The sequence below is a fragment of the Seriola dumerili genome, unplaced genomic scaffold (genome assembly GCF_002260705.1).
Source record: "Seriola dumerili isolate Sdu_G_001 unplaced genomic scaffold, Sdu_1.0 BDQW01000073.1, whole genome shotgun sequence".
NCBI lineage: Eukaryota > Metazoa > Chordata > Actinopteri > Carangiformes > Carangidae > Seriola > Seriola dumerili.
In genome coordinates, this window is record NW_019174328.1 from 2,498,407 (window position 1) to 2,518,243 (window position 19,837).

The following is a 19,837-nucleotide window of genomic DNA, read 5'->3' on the forward strand; positions in this document are numbered from 1 at the left end:
ACACTACAAGTCATACATTGTATGAGTGTATATGTTGCTCTTGACAGATTGTCATCACAATACTGTAATGGGACCAACTCCCTAACACCGCTGTGGCACTCAGGCCAAGCACTACGCACAAACACACACACACATACACACATCAACACACACACACCACACATCCACATACACACATAGCAAAAGGAGTATCGTCACTATGACGGGGAAGATGATCGACAGGACTCAGTGGTGGATGAGACTATAATTGTGAGCCCTGGACAGCCAGTGGTGAAACGGCAAGGTAGTCTGATAAAACCACGGCAAACTGCGACGTTTTTATATTAGCAGCTAAAGGTCTCTGTGTGTAATGTGTGGTGTATTGTTTGAGTGCATCCCTCCCTTGATCTTCGCGTGTGAATACACCTCTGAACTAGATCTGTTTGCAAATGTTACATGAAGGAAGTGTTGGAGTATGCATGATCTACCACTTTTGAAAACAGAAAGCACAGTCAATAATCGCTTGAGTTAACAGGGACTGAATTCCAACAATTAGTCGTAACTTTTATACCAGTTTGGTTAGCACTTGCAGCATGCAAGACTTTTTTTTCTTTTTTTTAATATCAGAATATCTCTGTAAAATCACAAAGTGAGACTGCAACTAAAAATGTGTAACATTATTACCAAGCCTGCAAAACTTTTTATCTTTTAAATACCAAATTAAACGTTTCTGCCGTTAAATATGAAAATCCCACCTCGCTGACGTGATGAATAATAACAAAAAGGGAAATTCTGTGCTTCAAAAGAAAAAAAAGCGAGCTTAAACTTGTTCTGTCTCTCCAAAGGGAAGTCACAGTGCATTTAAACCTTAAAAACTACAGGCGAATTCTTGGTTATTTAATTGACTTTTTTTTTTTTTCCCCCAGCCCCAGCGTTACAGAGTGCAGGGCTTTAATGATCAATCTTCCATTTAGTGTACAAATCATTAATTAATATCATCAAGTCTATCGAATTCTATCTAAAATGAGTGAAACCTGTACGTTTTGTAATCCGAATGGTCTCGATGAAGACATTGTCCTGAGGTGAGGTGCCGTTGGAAAGTGTCACTTCGTCGGGAAAAGAAGAATATCCCCTGCACACTGCTCTTGCTCAGCATCATCGATTTAATTGATCATCCTAGTCCTGCGCGGCTACCGTTTCTCTCATCTCTCCTTCTTCACGTTTCTCGGTCTCACCTCACTCAGAGGCTTCTTGTGCTCTAGCACTCGTTATGGCTTTAAACGTCTTACAGAGAATTATCTTGAAAAGAATATGATCCAGTTGTCGGCCATTCTTGTGCTGACCACACGATATGGCTCGGACAGTTTATACTCGATTGTGAAGTGGTAGTGGTCTGTGTCATTCAACTCTAAGGCAGTGAGCAGTTGATAGATGCTCAAACGCAAATAATTCAGGCTTGGTGAAGAAACAAAGAATAGAAGGTATTTGTTCCTTGCTGTCCATCCCGTTAAAGACCTTTATAACTCTTTAATTAACCTGAATCTATCAATCGGAGTTTTATATAATATAATATATAGATTATATATTATATATATAGTCATGTCGGGGTTAAAAATACAATTCTAATCTTCTATGTACGCCCAGTCTGTCATGGGGCGTGTGGGTCCGTGTTAGTTTTATTCAGTATATAATTGAAGTCAGTGTGAGTTGTATCTCATCTAGTTCGACACAGGCAGGAGCATACACTTTGTATAGCACTATTAAATGATCAGATAGGACAGTGAAATCTTCTCTTACTGTCTCGTGCTGTGGCCTTTTTGGTACCCATTGTGGTATGTGTAAACTTCTAGGGTCCTCTGTTGCCTCTGCTCACTCCTTGTCTGCTTTCAACAATAACGCTTTATTGGTGTTACCTAGTGAAAGGCAGCCTCTGATCTCTGTGTCCATTCCCTTCTCTTCTCTCGTGCTCCATGAGTCCTGGCTGAATCTAAGTGTCTGAGATAGAGTCTATGGGGATCAGTATAGCCATTGGATGCGCGGGTTGACTATAGACCCTTAATGCATGCCGCTCGATGGCCTCTCTTCACAGAAGGGTTGAGCTGGGGTTGTTTCCTCCTCTCCTTCCATTCAGTACCATTCCTGGCTGTGAATGCGCACGTTGCGTGCAGTATGCCGCTTCCCGCGAAAGAGGCGCTTCGTGGCCTTTCGGGGTCAGCCATGGTCCTGTCTGTTGTCTGCTCTGTCTGTCCTTCGTACATCTCTGGCTAGATCTATTCATCCTCTTCGTTTACCTTCAACTTCGTGATATAAACACAGTAACGTCAGCTTGTGTGAGGAAAGGAAGCGCCTTGTTTTATTTCTTCCAAATAAATGTACTAATCTTTTGTGAAAATACGTTTTTTTAGCAACTAGAAATGTGGTACTCCTCTGGATAGTTTTTGTTATCTAGTTTCAACACTGGGCACTCGTTTTTCAGAATCGCAAAATGAACACAAGATCACGTAGGAACATTACAAATGACGCTATACTATGTTGTTAGTCTTCCTCCTCACTTCTGTATTTTTATTATTCTTTTCTCTCTCTCCTCTTCTCCCTCGTCTCTGGGTATGGCGCTCGTCCTCGGTCTGATCAAAAAGAAGTCCAAGTGTTTATTAATACCAGTAAAGGATTTAAGAACCTTTGCCAATCATACTAACCGCTTGATCAGGACGGTGTAAATAGTAAGTCAGAGGTTCATACAGCCTCTCAGCAGCAATTGAAACTGCTCTAAATGCCATATATGTGTGTGTTTAGCAAAAATATAAATAGTAGAGCAGCACTCACAATATACCTAGATCTAAGATGTGTGAGTACATGCCACAGACTCTACTGTGTAGTCATATTATTGAATGAAACATCGGCTTTGCACGTATTGAGTTGCAACAGTATGTAAATGCATAATGCGAACCCTACTCTAAGTAAATCGTTGAGAGCTGCTGTGCAAGATGTGTATTATGACAGGACGTCGTCTATTCTCACAAGTCCCCCAGAATTTGCTCTGCATGAGCAGCAGAAGTAGGTGAGACATCGGCAGAATCGAGAGCACTCATCATGCATTTGGAACTGAGGGGATTCTCATGTGAAGTCAGTCCTCTTGGGGGAATTACACGTTTCGCAGGGCGTGATGTTAAAATCTTCTATGTGAAAAAAGTGGAAACGGAAGGATAAACACGAATGTATAGTAAGAGAAGAATAGCCTCGATAATCAGTACAGCGGTCTTAATTTTAACTCGTCCCACTCTATACATGGATAAGATCCAGTGTCTCACCATATTCTGTCCAGCAGGTGCTAACATGATATCTCAGACACCAGTGTTCAGGAAATCACTTATTCTCGAACCATACACTGTGTGTAAAGTCATAATTTAAATTTAGACAAAAATGTTCATTCTCTGTGAGCTATTTTGGCTTAAACACACACGCGCATTGATGGTTTGAGCAACTGCTATTACGGCAGTTGCTTTAACTGGAGTCAACATACATAGTAGTTTTTTTTTTTTTTTTGGCTGGCATTTCCCAGGTGTGTAGGGAATCCTCCCAGCAATCGCACCAGGGTAATCAACTGAAAACACCTGAATTGTTTTGTGTTCTCCTATTGGTTTACTGGTGTTATTCATTGTTTCCTATAGAGGTGTTCCACATTTCCACTTTTGTCAAGGACAATAATTATTGTCACAGACTGAGTTGTGTGTATGATCTGAGCCCTCTAATCCAATCCACATAATTGAATGTATTGTAAGCAGAGACCGGTTCTTACAGTAACATCTATAATTACGATACCTATACTATTTGTGGCCAAAATTCACAACCAAAACTATGATCGGGGCATACTTTTCAGAAAGTCAAGTGATATAAACACAGAACAAAGCAGCAAATCTTGAGAAAGCTACTGTTTTGGCATATTTCCTTTGATCAATTGTATAAAATGATGCATTCACTGTCACATTGCTTTTATTTCCCGTCGCTAGACGGTTAATTAACTTTCAAGACCAAAATAAGTGGTGGTGGCAGTTTACTGATCATGTTACACATATTTCTGTCTGTCTGTACAATTCAGAATCTCTTCAGACTCATTTATATCTGTCTGCCACAATGGAGCCCATTAAAGTTTTTTTTCTTTAATGTTGTATTGGTGGTTTGTCTGTCGTTAATGCTGACGTGGGTGTTTTTTTTCTTTCAGGGTGTTCGGCGTGGGGCGTTGAGCCGTGATGCACCGTCTCCCGTATCTAAATGCACGCGGGATGCTGGAGCAGCTAATGAACGGTGGCTTTGGCCGCTGAAACCCCTCCCTCAGATTTCCTATCTATCATTTAACCACGATCGAGACACTATGCAAAGGAGCTCGGTGTCACACGCGAACGCCAGCACCCAGGTGGAGTGACCATGCTGCTCGCTGTTTTCGACATTTTCTGCAGCAGACAGTGTTAGACACGGTGCACTCAAGAATCTACGTGAGAAAGTTAGCCTCTAATGGGGCGAGTACAGTCAGACAAGTTCTAAGCCAGGTACACCAGGTCTGTGTCACTCGAGGGTTAAGCAGGGTGTATTATTATATGCGTCTGCGGTAGCAACTAGTAGGCAGCAGAAGTAGCACTGCTGATTTAGCGCACGAAAGGACCAGGCGCGAGTTCTCTGCAAATAACAGCACCACTAACAGAAAGTCTGAGGCCGCTAAATTGAAAACATAGAAGGACTTTGCGAGAAGGAAGACACCACCTCTGGAGGGCTGCGACGATTAACGCGAGTGCCGCGTATTCACATTGTAACCGGCTATTAGAGCCTATCCACTAGCAAACTCTCCTCGCAAACAAAACAAACATTAGGGTTCTCCTCAGGATCACAGTTGAAATAAGTAAAACTGACACGTGTCATCACCAAATCCTAGAGTACACTAAGAGACTTTCTAGTGGTTTTAGGAGCTAAAGACCCCATTGTTCCTATAGGCAGGTTGCACATATACTCCACACTAGTATGACAGGATAAGATATATCATTCGCAGAGTAAGCATGACTAAGCCCACAAGGAATTGAAGAGTTGTAGTGCACAACTTTTAACCACTGAGCTGAAAAAATTTAACTATACTGCTCATATCATTTCCTGAAGAGCTCGTCAGGTCTATTTAATAGTAGTATATGTACAAAATGTTTCCCTAAAGCAGCCCACATAATACAACTCTCATCAACATTGGTAGTCCGCTGAAGATGGAAGCACTATGAGCGGATAGTGGTGTAAAAATAAAAGGACCACATATGATTATGCTTCACGAGTTTTAGCATAATTTAGCATTTGTATAAACTCACAAAGTCACAGTGTTTGTCCTGAACACGATCTAAACTCAAGCTAATACAGTAAGCTATCTCCGCGACTGTGAGTAGTTCCTGTTACGTGAGATTCAACTCGATGTTCAACCATGATATCCAGAACAGGTATTTGTTTGTACTGGAAGCATCATTAGCAGAGTTAACGTCGCTCAGATGGGACATAGGTATGAAGAACCACTGCACAACTCTGTGTCTTCACTCTATACAATATTTTTATTTTAAGATATGGAGTGTCATAAGTGATTTCGGATCAAAGACACTAAATCTTGGTGTTTATAACAAGAACATGCCTCGTTTGACTGGGTCCCCGTGTGTAATTTGTGCTGTGGAATAGTTACTGAGAGTGCTATTCATTTCATAAATCTTATCGCATGTATAATTCGCCACTTACAGAGCCAGTGACCCACTCACTCACACTTGTCATCAGCTTCACAGGAAATATGCCTAATATGTTTTCGTTGCCAGAGCATTAGATGAGTTGATTTGAACTAGCTTTAGCTTGGCATAACATCGGAGATGACGGAATAGACTGGCAAGAGCATGCAGGTAGCACACAATCATGCTGATTTGGCGCACGCTGACAGGCAATCTTGACACACACACACTAATGATCCAGTACTTTAGCTCACCATACTAGGAAGACCTGCTGAGATAAAATTCCCTCGCCTGAGTGTACCGCTACTTGAGTGCTAATTTCTGCCAGACCCCCTAAACGCTACTCTGGGACTAAAGCACCAGCTATGAGGAATACTATACATGTTGTCGTTTACCCCGGCCCGGAACACCCATCCATATATCGAGGATATTATATATATCTTCTCGCTGTCTCGAGTGAGATCTCCATGCACAATAACAGAAAATATATGCGAGCCTGTGCACCACCCAGAGTGCCGCAAATACGAAATATCTCTCTATTCTCACATGGTACGAATATGCAATGTTATGTTTGCTAAATAGTATACCTATTTACCCCCTGAATATATATCATATAATAGTAGCTCAGCCAGACAATAGGTTGAAATGTATTCCGTTAAATTCCGCTACGCTAGATAGGTCGCAGACAGACAAATGCAACTTTTGGGAGAACTTCTTTTGACATGCTCTCCACTCTCCAAATGGCCTCTTGAGATGCTAACCTCCATATATCACTCGTGGCCTGTTTGTTCTATGTATTTGTGAGGATGGTCAGCTCTTGTAAGGCTCTAAAAATAATATAGTGTCTCTGTTTTTTATTAAGGCAAGGTCCATATTTTTTATATTTATTTTCAATATATTATTTCTCTTACTTTGAGGTCCCTCTTGATAAATCCTCACCAAGATAGTACATTAGAAATTTGTGGGTTTTAAGAACCAGCCAAAGAAATACTCAGTTATTTCAGAGAACAGGTGAGTGAGAGTTTTATACTGCTCACTGATCAGCGTGCTCCTCGAGCGGTCTCTCGCCGTTGAGGAGCTGCCTCACGCTAATTAACAGACACGCGTTTGTGTTTTCCGATGCCGAGCCACACTATAGAAGATCGACGAGTGGAGGTGTCTCACATTGCACGCTCACATCATCTCCTTAGGAGATGACTACATGTCCTGACGAGACGGTTAGTCTGAAGTGACTACCATAGAAATAACAGACTGGCTACGTCAATATTGACACTAGACGGAGAAACACGCACTCGGTGGTTTGTCTGGGACAACGAGAAGGTCCAAAACGCAGACTTGGCGACGCAGAAACCAATCCTGCGATGTGCAATGGTGGTAGCCCAGGTCGGACTGCCAACCATTAGGACATGGCTCAGAGGTGGTGGAGAGGCCCAATGTGTAGTGGGACACAAAACTGCAGGAGCAGGATAAACAAGGAGGACTGGAGCAGAGAGTTAGAGTTAGGACCTCTCAGAACGTTCTGGACCGTTCATTCTTGATTAGATGCCTGACCCTGGAGCAAAAGTTCTTGCGATGCGAACACATACAGGAGGCTCGAAGCGTCTGTGAGCAGAAGTACATCGAGTAGGATGGTAGGAGGAGGCTTTGATATAGCGAGTTTACGAGCGCACGACTATTGCTCATATGTGATTAGAGAATCACCAGACCTATGGACTTGTGGAATAATTAAGGATCGAAGAGTGTCGACTTCTGAATAGAAACACAGATATGGGTACCAGGCGGTCGTGATCGTGTTGAGAGGATTTACATAATAGGAATAAAGTATTGGCCGAATTAGTGAATGAGTGTAGAAATGCAACACATCAGAAAGAGAGGGAGGGAAAAGGCTAATGGAGTAGTATTTGGTAGGATAGGAGATAACATCAAAGGTCATTATAAGTGGACAATTGGCAATTTTCCTTGTACAAGATATTCATGACGTCGGTTCTCTTCCACCTCACTATTTTAAAAAATGCAATCATACTCCTTCGTGGTATATGTAAAAGAGCAAGGTTCCACTAGATTGCTATATGTTGTTGAAGATGTGCTGTTAGTAGAAAGAGAAAACAGAAAGATTTCGAGGCAAGAGAATCAGCGTTTTTGTGTTCAATACATTCATTTATTATGACAACTTCGAGTGTACATATCCGTTTGGAATCTAGCTCAGAGCCTGGATCCCACTTACATATCAGTATGGCCACCGCCATTGTTTTTATATTATAATATTGTTCAGCACTTCGTTTCCGTTACAGTTAATTCTCTAATAAAATCCAGCAAATTTTGAGTACAAAGCTGCATTTTAATTACTGACCTCCACACATTATTTATTATTCAGAGTCATGTCCTAGATGATTGTGCGATAATTAATATCATGATCAACTGTCCTCTAGCTGTGCAATGAAGTTAACATTTGCAGTTCTCAAAATCAACGCGAAGCGCTCGCTGAAGCGCATTTGTAAATTAGGAATATAATTATGTTGTAGAAGTTTAGAGAGAATATGGGAGAGGCGTGGTACGCGAAAAGATACTTTCATACGACTTTATTTACAGGTTTACAATCTTTTATTCTTTGGAGCTTCGAAACTCATTAAAAAAGTCTCAAGGACGAAGACGAAAATATGAGTGCATGAATGATTTCGGGCTTGATAGAATAGAGGTTATATCGCCTTTTGCTTGAGAAGAGTGCTGACAAGGTATACATTGTACAGATTCGACATCCTCATGCTTCCTAATGTGACATGGTTTCCCAACCTGGAGCTGTAATTTCATGTAGGACATTACCCCCTTAAAACAAAGTAACTCCACTTACTCTTAATGCGCTCTCATTAAATTGAGTTAAACCCATTTAATACAAACACTAGAGAAAGAGTGGATATGACTGTTAAGTATAGGCAAAACGAAGCAAATTTGGTATGATCTTATATCACTGTCTCCACATCACAGTTGAACAATTAGTATTGCAAGCCTCTACACATGTGTTTGAGAATCAGTCATGTAGCCCTTGTGATACCATTCGTATGGGAGAGAGAGAAAAAGGAGGACCTGACGCCCTAACGAGTTCATTGGAAAAACCAACTACTCTGTCTTGCGTACTGTTCTTTAGCTATAGTCGCTTACTGCAGACTCATCTTCTAGGTCTCCTGTTTTAGTGTAAACTCCCTGCATAGTATAATCTAACTTTGTGTTGTGCTTATTTCATTGTGTATGATCATGCAGAACATTTTATGGTGTAGGTTTCTCACTCTTATTGTAATCTTAACCAAGCTATCTTGTTTTCTCGCAGGTATCACTATTGGCACGAAATGTTACCAGTGTTTGTGGCTCCTGGCTTTATTTTCAGCTCGAACTATGTAGATCCATGATGTACTTTTTACCCTCTATGACACGCACAAAGACAGCAGTGTTTTTGGTTTGCATGTCGTCCTCTCATCTCCAGCGGTTGTGCCTGTCACCACTATGATACACAATATTCTGCTTTGCAGTTGTCTTGGATGCGTCAAAGCCCTCTCAGGAATCAACCTTTTGACATCGGGTGGGTCAAGTGAAATATGTTGATCTACATAGGAAAAAATGATGATTTGTCATGACAGCAATCGAACAGTCTGAGGTGATTGGCATGCGAACCGAATTAAGTGACAGGCTGTGTCCATGAATCATATTTCCATTCGTCATTTAGGTGGATCCCCGCCACAGTTGTGATAGCTTGTCTGTCTGCGGCAGTATAGATGATGGTCCTCCGACCGCCCTGCAGGGGGGGGGGGGGGGGGGGGGTGTCATGGGTGGGTTAGCAAATGTCAGCCTCAACAAATTCACTGTCTGCCGATGTGAGTAGAGACAGGAGAGACAGATGTGTTGTGTGTCAGGAGGGTCACATACAGCGTAGCACCAGCGGCCCAGCAGGTAGTAGGACATGGGGTCTTGCGGCTTCAGCTCGATGGCTTTATCCAGATGATCCTGGGAGAGGAGACAGACAGACAGACAGACAGACAGACAGACAGACAGACAGACAGACAGACAGACAGACAGACAGACAGACAGACAGACAGACAGACAGACAGACAGACGAGAAGATTTTCACTGTTGATTCATGACACGGCTGCTGTTTCACTGCCTTCTGTTCTGACCTGATCTGTCCTGCTTCACCAACCCACAAGTATTTCACAAACACCTCACACACGCGATCTCGCAGAGCGACCACACACTCCAGGTTTGTCACGCACCCTCCCTCCCACATTCTTTTCCATTCTCCCTCTCTCTCTGATTCAGGTGGGGGTTTTTTCTACGTCTTCCCTCTCCAGCTCTCTATCTCTTTCTCTTTCACCTGTCAAGAGTTTTGCAGGTACACAGTGTTTGGGGGAAGCTGCTGACAGAAGATAAAATGCTACGTGCCGTTGTTCCACACTCTGTCTTATGCAACTGAATGACTATAGGAGTGGCTTAAGTGATGTGAGTAGCCATTCCCCCTCTACTCTAAGTTCAGGGGAGAAACAGTGTCCCATACATATATGAAAAATGTACACATAAAATAGTGCAAGCATTTCATTTAATAGCCACACCAACACACACAACTCACAAAACATATGATGAGAAAACTGTGTTAGACAACAACTTACCTTAAAGATGTATCCGTTCTTTATCTTGTTCTGTACTGTGTCATATTCTGCCATAATTCCACACATGATGGCGTACCTGTGCAGAGAAAATATATGTTGATATCAGTGGTCTGCAGGTTATAGCATACTGTTTGGCACATTATTTGCAGTTTTCACAGACATTTTATCCCAGAAAAAAATGGGAGAAAATGTTAATAAATAAAGTAAGTTATAAAAGAGAAAAAGAAAAAACTGCTATGGTAGAATATGTATGTTATTGTGTTTTTTTTCAGTTTTTAAACCACACTGGGATGAACACACAGGCATTTTTTTTTGCGTTAAAGAGGTGAAACTGAAAGGAGCCTAGTTGTGATGCTCCGACACCACTCTGCTTCAAATTCACACAGTGTGGGACACAGATTTAATGCATCAGCATATTAATCAAAGGGTGCTTGTTGAATACTGTCTTACTGTGACACTCTTTGCCCACACTTTTCCGACATTAGAATTGGATGTGTGCTGGGTCCGTGTGACGCTTTTCAGTTCTACATGCCCCATAAAAAATGAAAAACTGAATTCAATTTTCAAATTTTCAATATTGAATTTTCTATGTGGAGAATGTAACTGAGTAGCGTTACGCAGACCGTGCTGCGTCTCACAATTTCTGTAACCTTTTCAAGACTAAGAATCCGTTAAACATGCCGACTTCAAACAGCCACTCTCTTGTGTTTCTTCATTTTTCGTGTTTCCAAACAAGGACAGCACTATGAATGACTGTGTGACAGTGTGTGCTATCATCCTTAACTTTGAACGACTGTTGCGTTGTGCCCCTGTCTAGCTTTTCGCCCGGTTTTCAAGTGTGGCTGTTTGGACCAGCTGTAAACACTTGTTCGTTGGGAAGTGGACCATCATGTGTTGGGGATCAAATATCTTGCACAAGGGCACCTCATCGCCATTCTTTAATCAAGCAACTTGGATCTTTGACCTTGCATCATTTGTGTCCTCATTTTGCCACATCTTTATAATACAGACAGAATAAATATCAGTGGAAGTTGCAAAAGAATTTAATTATTTTGATCACGCCATTAAGTCACCAAAGAATCTTATTATGCTCTGTTGATAATGTACAATATTGGAAACCCAAACTCCAACTTGTAGAATCTCACATTTTATGACAACATGGACTTAATATAAACTCTAGGATTTAAGACAGCAACAGACCCAGTCCTGACTGACTACAGTACAGAAGTCCAGTAGTTCAGTTTTGCATAGGTGGGAGGATTGGAGAGTAATTTGGCACCACCTTTCAGTCACACCGCCTTTTCTCTGGGTCACTAACAATGAGTCGCTGAAAAACCACAACATTCAATGTTCCCTAACAAGACTCCTCATTAGACAACATCAGCAGAGATAAGCTGCTTCACCTTACTCCCTCACTCACTAATTAATACATCGACTTGGACCAGCGGACAGGTGGAGGGGAAACAAGGAGCGAGTTCAGCTTCGGGATCTGTAAGTCAGCATGACGCTGAGGGTTTGGAGAGGAGAGGAGAGAGCTGATCAAAGTCTTTTCACCGCGAGGCTGCTTTAATCCTGCTGGTACTCTGTCAAACACCACCGAGTGACATAAACACCTTTTTATTTGAAGGATCAGTGTGTACAAAGGTCATCTGACAGTGTCGTCTGACATGGTGGTGCTGATGGTAGATGGAATCTGTGTGCACTGAGGTGTCTGGTATGTGTGAATGGATTTTTTTTTTTTTTTTTTTTTTTTTTATAAACAGGGCATGATTTGGAGGTGGGCTACTGTTCTCTGCAGTCACTCTCACCCATTTCTGTCTCTGGATAGTGATCAGGCGCAGCGTGCCGACACAAATTACAACACCAGGAAAAAAAGAAAAAAGGAGATGTAGTGAATTGTGAAAGAGTGCAAATTATATTACACGATTACCTGGTAATTACAAAATGAAGATAATGTTAGATACAATCAGTAGTAAAAAACTGTGATTTGACTTCAGCCAAAAATGCTCCATCTTGTAAGTGATCGAAATGTACAAAAAAAACAAAACAAAAAAAACACACACATGATTCAGCAGATTGCAATTGGGTGAAAAATACAAACATCAATCTTCGTGCTAACCACCATTACTGTGGGCGGTGTGGAAAATTAAGTTATAAGACAAGTACTAACCACATCAGTATGACGTGCCCTAAATAGTCTCTATAAAGCAAACAAAGGCAGAAGAATTGTGTGTAACTGTAACTAAAAAGATCATTGTTTATTTTCTCAAGGTAGCGCGGGGCGCGGCCGCTCTGCCGCTGGTTGGCGCTCGATGAGTGGAGTGCTCCACAACATCACAGGAACAGAGATGCTATCTGTCTGCAGTTGTGCTGCTTGGCTTCCAATCAAAACAGACTTCTGGATGTAAAGGCTTTGAACAAATCCATCACCGGTGACTAAATATCTGCTCTGAGGAAATGGAGCCAGAACACAGCTGGTTCTCACTTGGCCACATCATTTTAATCCAATTTGGAGCTTCACTCGTACAAACAGTGAGAGTGTCCAGTGGTTCCACAATCTGGCTACATGAAACAATTCAAGCAAAGTGAGAAAATCAAAGCGACAGTGGCTCAAAAATTATAGATAAAGAGCGTGAACAATTATCGCTTGGAGCTGGTGCATTGGAACAACATTTAACAAAAATATAGGTGACCATTGCATCATTTAACTATTTTTAGGCACATTCAGCCATGTTGTCAGTCCCCTTCTTTAGTCTTGACTGCAATATCTTAACAGCTATTGGATGGATTGCCATGAAATGTTGTACAGACATTCACAGGATGGAGACTAGAGGTCTTGAAGGAAATGGCTCAACAACAATTGAATCCATTATCATGAATTTTGGTACTACAGACATACATGTCCTCCTCAGGATAAGATGTAAAACTTCCACTTTATCTTATAGCTCCATCAACATCATCATCATCACCAAACCTTCACTTTGTCCAGTTCTTTGGTTTATGGCCAAATACCTGCAAAACTAATGACAGTCAGCCTCAGCTGCAACATGTCTTTAGTGCTAACTAGCAACAGTTAGCATGCTAACATGCTAAAATAATATGGTAAACATTGTCTGCCAAACATCAGCATGTTAGCATTTTGAGGCATTTTAGCATGCTGACATTAGCTAATAGAAATATCTCTAGTTGCAGCCTTATGCAATATGCTGTTTTAATTATACATATAATAAATGATAACATAACTTTTCCTAATTTAGAAACAAGAAGAGGTCCTAGTTTGTCTTTTCTCCTTGAAATCACCCATAATGCTCTAGTCCATAATGAACTAATGAGCTCAGCTAGCTACAATCTTCCTTGAGGAGCAATGCTAACCAGTTAGTCATTCCTCTTTTAGCAGCATGCTGTGATATGCTGATGTGAATAAAAGCAATAAATCTTAGTGAGATGAGGAAAGCAACCAGAGCAGCATACCACAGAGGAATAGTAATCATAAATGAGACTGAACGTTACCCAGGTGAGGGCTGTGGGAGAGATTGCTCAACATCCTGGCTACTGTAAGACATATTTCTACTTCCCTCACATTGGCCAGCTGTAACATTATTCAGCATGTGGCAATTCTGGCAGTGCTTACTGAGAAGTATGTAAACCCAGGAGTGCCAGTGACAGAGCTACTCATGATCGGACCATTATATAATAGTATTGGATCATTACCGCACCTGGACTTTCCCCTATGGAGTTAGCATCAAAATAAACCCTCATCCTGTGTTTCTGTATTCTATGTTTATAATTTACAAAAAGGTTAAAGATGAGGGTTAGGGTTTTTTTTTTTCCCTGCAGGAGATGGTGTGTGTTTTGTTTTTGGTCTTATGCAACACATCTATTGTTGCAGGCCTTAAGTGGAGAGGCAGAGGTAGGGGCGGAGAGAGGTAAGGGGAGGGAGCGAATAAGGAGATGGGATGTGAAGGTGTAGAGGTGTGTCTACTCTCAGGTGCCTACCTGCTGTTGTTAATCCTTTCCTTTCTTCTCTGAGTTGAAATACTATCTCTCCTTGACTGTCTAAGGCAAGAGAAGGGAAATATCAAGAGGAGGAGGAAAGGTGGGCTGCAGCAAAACATGACAAAAGGGGAAGATAAGAAGGACAGAACACTTAAATGTACAAGGTTTGTGCACGTTTTTTTACCGCGGCTCAGTGAAATCCCCTACTCTAATGGGCAAAAACAAAAGGGCCTAAGTGTCAGCTGCTCGGTGGAAACAGCAGATTGATTTCAGCCTTCAAATCCAAACATAGAGAGCTCATTCAAAAACAAAGAGGGCCAGGGCAAGACTCCATGCTAAAACTTGTACAGAAACAGGAGGAGGAACTTGAGGAATTCAAGGACAACCTGTGTGAGACAATGTGTGGGAGTGTGTGAAGTGCGCCGATATACTCAGTCTATGACAGAACGAGCTGATAGTGTTTTCTTTGCATGGGAGGTGGGATTTGTGGCTGTGTGTCAAGTGTTCCCACAGCGAGGTCTGAAGTTCACGCACACACACAGGGTTTCCACAGCTACCGGGAACAGAGCACAATGCTGCCACGGTGACACTAACGATGACTGCGGCAAAGAGAGGCACGTGTTTGAAATTAAAGTATTCTTTGTGGAGGTCAAAGTGACCCCACTTCACCCCCCACCCCCCTCCTCCGACTGGCACTGCCACAGGCTCCCTGCTTAATCCATGGGCCTTTGTACCATCAGAGAGGCCCTATAGTCAGGGATTTCCAGGGGCTGAATTCACACGGTGGGATCATTGAAAACGCACCTATAAACAAAGCCGGCGATACAAAAATGCAATCACATCTCCCAGCCGTCAGCAAGCCCAGATTATACAAATAGGCCTCACACTCACTGTCACGAAAGCACCTCGTGTAACACAGTGGAGGTATATCTTCCTCACTCACTCACTCACTCACACACAGGCAAAAACACAACTCACACTACAGTATATCCCACACTATCCACACACCAGCTCTCTTTAGTGAAGTGGTTTACTAGAAAGATCTGCGACACTACCGGACAGCATCTAAAGAATGAAACCTGAGAGAGGAGAGGTGGAGGTGTCTACTCTGACACGCACAGGGAATTAAAAACTTCAGCAGGTGACAGCGTGGAGAGGTGTGTAGATGCTGATTGTATCCATCTGAGTGGTGCTCTTTGAGTAAGTCAAGTGCCTCCGTACACAGACAACTTCAAAAGAGTCCTCACCCACCTCTCCTGGGAGAAGTACAGAGATTTGGTGCATGACAGAGTGGGAAAGTACCTGTAATCTGTTGTGGGGTGATAACTGTCGGACATCACATTCATTCATTCATCACTTCAGGTCTTCAAACGGCCAGTGCACAAGCGATGTTTTACTGTTTAACAAATGTTTAACTTCCAGCTGCACATCAGTAGTTTTCAACAGGTGGAAGTTTTGGGTTATTTAGTGTAATCCCTGGTTACTGTGTAACAGTCTGAGACCTTTCACTGTGGGCACTGACTTAGTGCTACACAAACAAATACAAACCCACAGAATGAGTTGCACAGTTTTTCAAATTGTGGTTAAACATAAACGTTTGTGAATGTGTACACCAGAGCCAGACAGATACTGGACCAATACCAGCACCAATATCAATGTTGAAATTTTTTTTTTTTTTTTTTTTTTTAAATCTGATGACAGTATATGAGTGATTATTGTCTTTTTTACATATTCACTTTATATAAAACATTCCTTAAATTGTTACTTGATACTTATAGACCAAAATATTGGCCAGGAAAACATAATATCAGCCTCTTTATAGTTCTTGCAAATTTCTCTTGATTGTACTAATTTAGGCAAAATGAAATGACAAGCTAAAATGTTTAGTACACTGACCTTTAGCAGCATATCTGCAATGTGATGTGAAGATGATAAATCTACTTGTAATGTAGCACAGTAAGATACATTTGGTCTAGATTCTGACACTTTTGGAGGATCAGCCCCTGAAGTCGTGCACCGCTGCAGTGGTTGCATCTTTCACAGAGGCAGTGTGTGTTCACTCACACCTGTGACTTGCCCTGCAAGGTACAGATACAACAGAGCAGGTTTGTTGAGATGGTCCTCCTCACCCTACCAGCTCAGCTGTCACTCAAAGACCTCTGAGTGAAAATGCTTTCTGGTCACCGGAGTTTATCAGCTACAATATGTGAATATACTGAATAGACAACCTAATTAAAAATAAATCATCAGTTATCATAATCATCATAAATAATAATATGGTGGGACTATATATTTTGCTTCAAACTTGCAAATATGAATGGATTGTAAAAAATTAATTCCTATAACAGAATATTTTAATTGAAGATACAACATTTACTGCTACTATAAAACAACTTCACGTTTTACACTGAACAATCATCATTATGCAGATTCTGTGATTAGGAAGTGTGTGAACCAATATTCAAGATTGGCAAAGGCCACTTAACATATACTTTCTCTTATGCCTTTAAATATTATTTGGGGGTTTCTGGATGAAAAACTAACAGGTTAAAAAAAAGAGAATCATGTCTACTTTTGTATTAAATAAAACAAGTAATATGACACTCTGACATTTGGCACTGTAATTAATTAAAAACTGCTATAACACAACAGAGGTTGTGCTGCATCAAAGTTGACACTTTTGTTATTCTTGCCTTTCGAGGATTTTAGCCACTGTGAGGAGTAAGAGTGAGTCAGCGGGCCGTGCTTTGGGTAGGGTTGGGCCGATGGCTGACAGTCATCATGATGTTGAACACAGCATCGTCTTTCTCTGTTAATTAATTAACTGTTTATGTGTTAGTGATGTTGCGTGCACATTTCAGTTATGCATTTATCTTGTTTGTGCCATATTTTTTACAAGATTAAAAAAAGCTGATATAAAACTTTATTGTGGATTCATGTGGACTTTCATATTTAAAAAAATATTCAGCATCCGTTTGAACCCTTTCCAAGACTTTAATCGAGTTAAATTAGGGTAGATGGCAATGGAAAGGTTTAAAAAGCCATACATTCACTGAGGCTATGTAAAGAAGTCTCTATAAGTAGTTTCAGTGGCAGAGCAGGAACTGACTGGCAGCATGTCTAAACAACTTCTGCCAAATTGTGACGAGCTGGGCGGCATTCAGGAAAACAGGTGACAAGTTTTCTCACGGCATCGGTACACTAAGTAAACAGTTACCTCAGACATAAACTTCCTTGCAACACTGCCTGGCACCGTCCCCAGTCCCTGCCTCCTCCCCTCTCAAAGTGCGGCTTTACCTACTTTGCCCTGTCCATTCAACTTAGGCTGCGTTTCTGCTCGGTTTAAGAATCTTACAAATTCCATTAGTGGATATAGGATTAAGCATTAAGCTTTTTTAAAGCTGTTGGTCTTAATTAACTAAACAAACACGGCCTTCTATTTCACTTAACGTCTCGGGTGCTGCGGTATGTGCATGAGCTAATGCTAATTATTCCCTAACGAACAGAGCAAACAGGGCTGCTGGCTCCAGCAGGCGTTGTGGGTCTGTTTTCCAGGAGAAATCTTCACACGCATGTATATAGAAAGTAACCACATGATCTCAATTACACAGGACACTAATTGAGGGGAAGTAATTAACGATAACAAATAGGTACACTTTGGAAACTAGTTTTATATAAACAAGCAAACACAAAGCTCTCTTTAACGTATGCAGTTCATATATCCAGGCCTGAATGTTGAACATGAGTTGACCAAATCTAAATAAAAAGGGGCCTTGTATCATTTTTTTGTCAGTGTAGTTGAAGCAGACTTTGTAGCTGATCTCACAGTTGCATCTGGTGCAATCTTCATCTCACTACTGCAGCCAGGGAGTCCATGTATCATCAGCAGTCAAGTTTTGACATGAGCAGTGTTTCAGGAGGGGAATGCACCACTGGGGCCTGCACAAATACGAATGGGATGCATGCCATCAGGCCCTCTCTGCACAACTAATTAAAGCAAGGTTTTTTTTTTTCCCTGAGTCACAGAGCAACCATGGAGGTATACAAGGGGAGCAGAGGTTCTCCTGATTTCCTTTCCTTTAATTTGTCTGAGAATCACCTATGGCTGCAACAGTTCCCTTAACTTACTGTTATATTAAAGAACACCCAGAGAAATGTCCACTAGCTGCAACCAAATAATCATTTCTCAGTAATTTCTGCAGAACAAATCAGAGAATAGACCACAGCACGAACATAGTACATCAAACGCAGACAAATGTTACCCAACAATGCCTTGCCACCAAGTGCAACACCTGTGTAAATTCAAACACTAAAGCTGTGCAGCTCGTGCTGTGACACAACTGCCAACATACAGGAACAACAACTGCAATAACAGACAACCATTAATCAAGAGTTATTCCAGTGTAACCGTCAGTCTATCTGAGCGAAGCGAACTTGGGCCGTGTTTACATTCCTGAAAGTGGATGTGATGCTATCGGGTGGATGAGGGGGTGACCTGCAGGAAGGAGATGTTTAGGAGGTAAGCTACTTATTATCTCACAAACATGCATGTCTGCAAAGCATATAGCATTGGGCCCAAAGAATAAATGAACATAATGTACATTTTAAGTCACTCTGACATCTACCCCTGTGGGCTTTTTCTCAAGAGTTTCCTCTTGATTCATTCAACTTACATTTACTAAATCGCCCAAAGAAATACCTGAGTCAAACAGCCAGTCAAACACTGAGGAACAGCTGCTCCAGGCACTGGCAGGCACGTCACTCAAAAGCACAGCCCCCTCATGTGGGGAAAGTACCTGTTTTATGTTTTCATTCTGTCTAATTCAACTATCGGTGATTCCCATAATGGGGCTCAGTGATAGCAAGTCACATGCCATCAAACTGTATCTTCACGTATGCTTGATTTGCTTTTGAAATGGCAGCTGGAAAGACTTTATTGAAAAGAACAAGACGCAGCTGTTAAATGATGAAATGTGGAAGGAAGGAAACAACTCAAACCTACCACTGATGACTTTCAGCACATGTAGGGTTCAGGCTCACAGCCTCCTCACCGACTGTCTTCCCTAAGAGGAGAGGAAAGATAAGACAACAGATACTGATGCTCTGCTGAAACACATATTCAATGCATGCAATTCACCGCGGACATTCTTGTTCATATGACAAAAGAAGAGAGTGCGGATTAGTGGAGTTGAGGCGTGTGTTGCCTGAGAAAACACAACAGGACATGCATACATGAAGAAACATCAGCAGGCGCTGGATTAAAGCAATAAAAAACAAGTGGTATGAAATGCAATACAGGAAGAGAGCTCAGTTTTAAATCCTTCATCACCCAGTGGAGAGTGTCTCATTCCATCTGCTCTATTAATATCCCGATGAATGTTAAATATGATGCCCTGCTGCTTTAAATATCCATGTATCTAACACCCTCAACTTTGCTGCGACAAAGGTGTCGCTGCAGTGGGCGCCTGGCCAGCT

The 19,837-nt window shown here is 41.6% G+C and overlaps 1 pseudogene; it reads right to left on the reverse strand.

Annotated features, from left to right (window-relative positions):
- The window catches only part of LOC111220773, a 39,704-nt pseudogene that overhangs the window by 5,123 nt on the left and 14,744 nt on the right, over window positions 1–19,837 (reverse strand).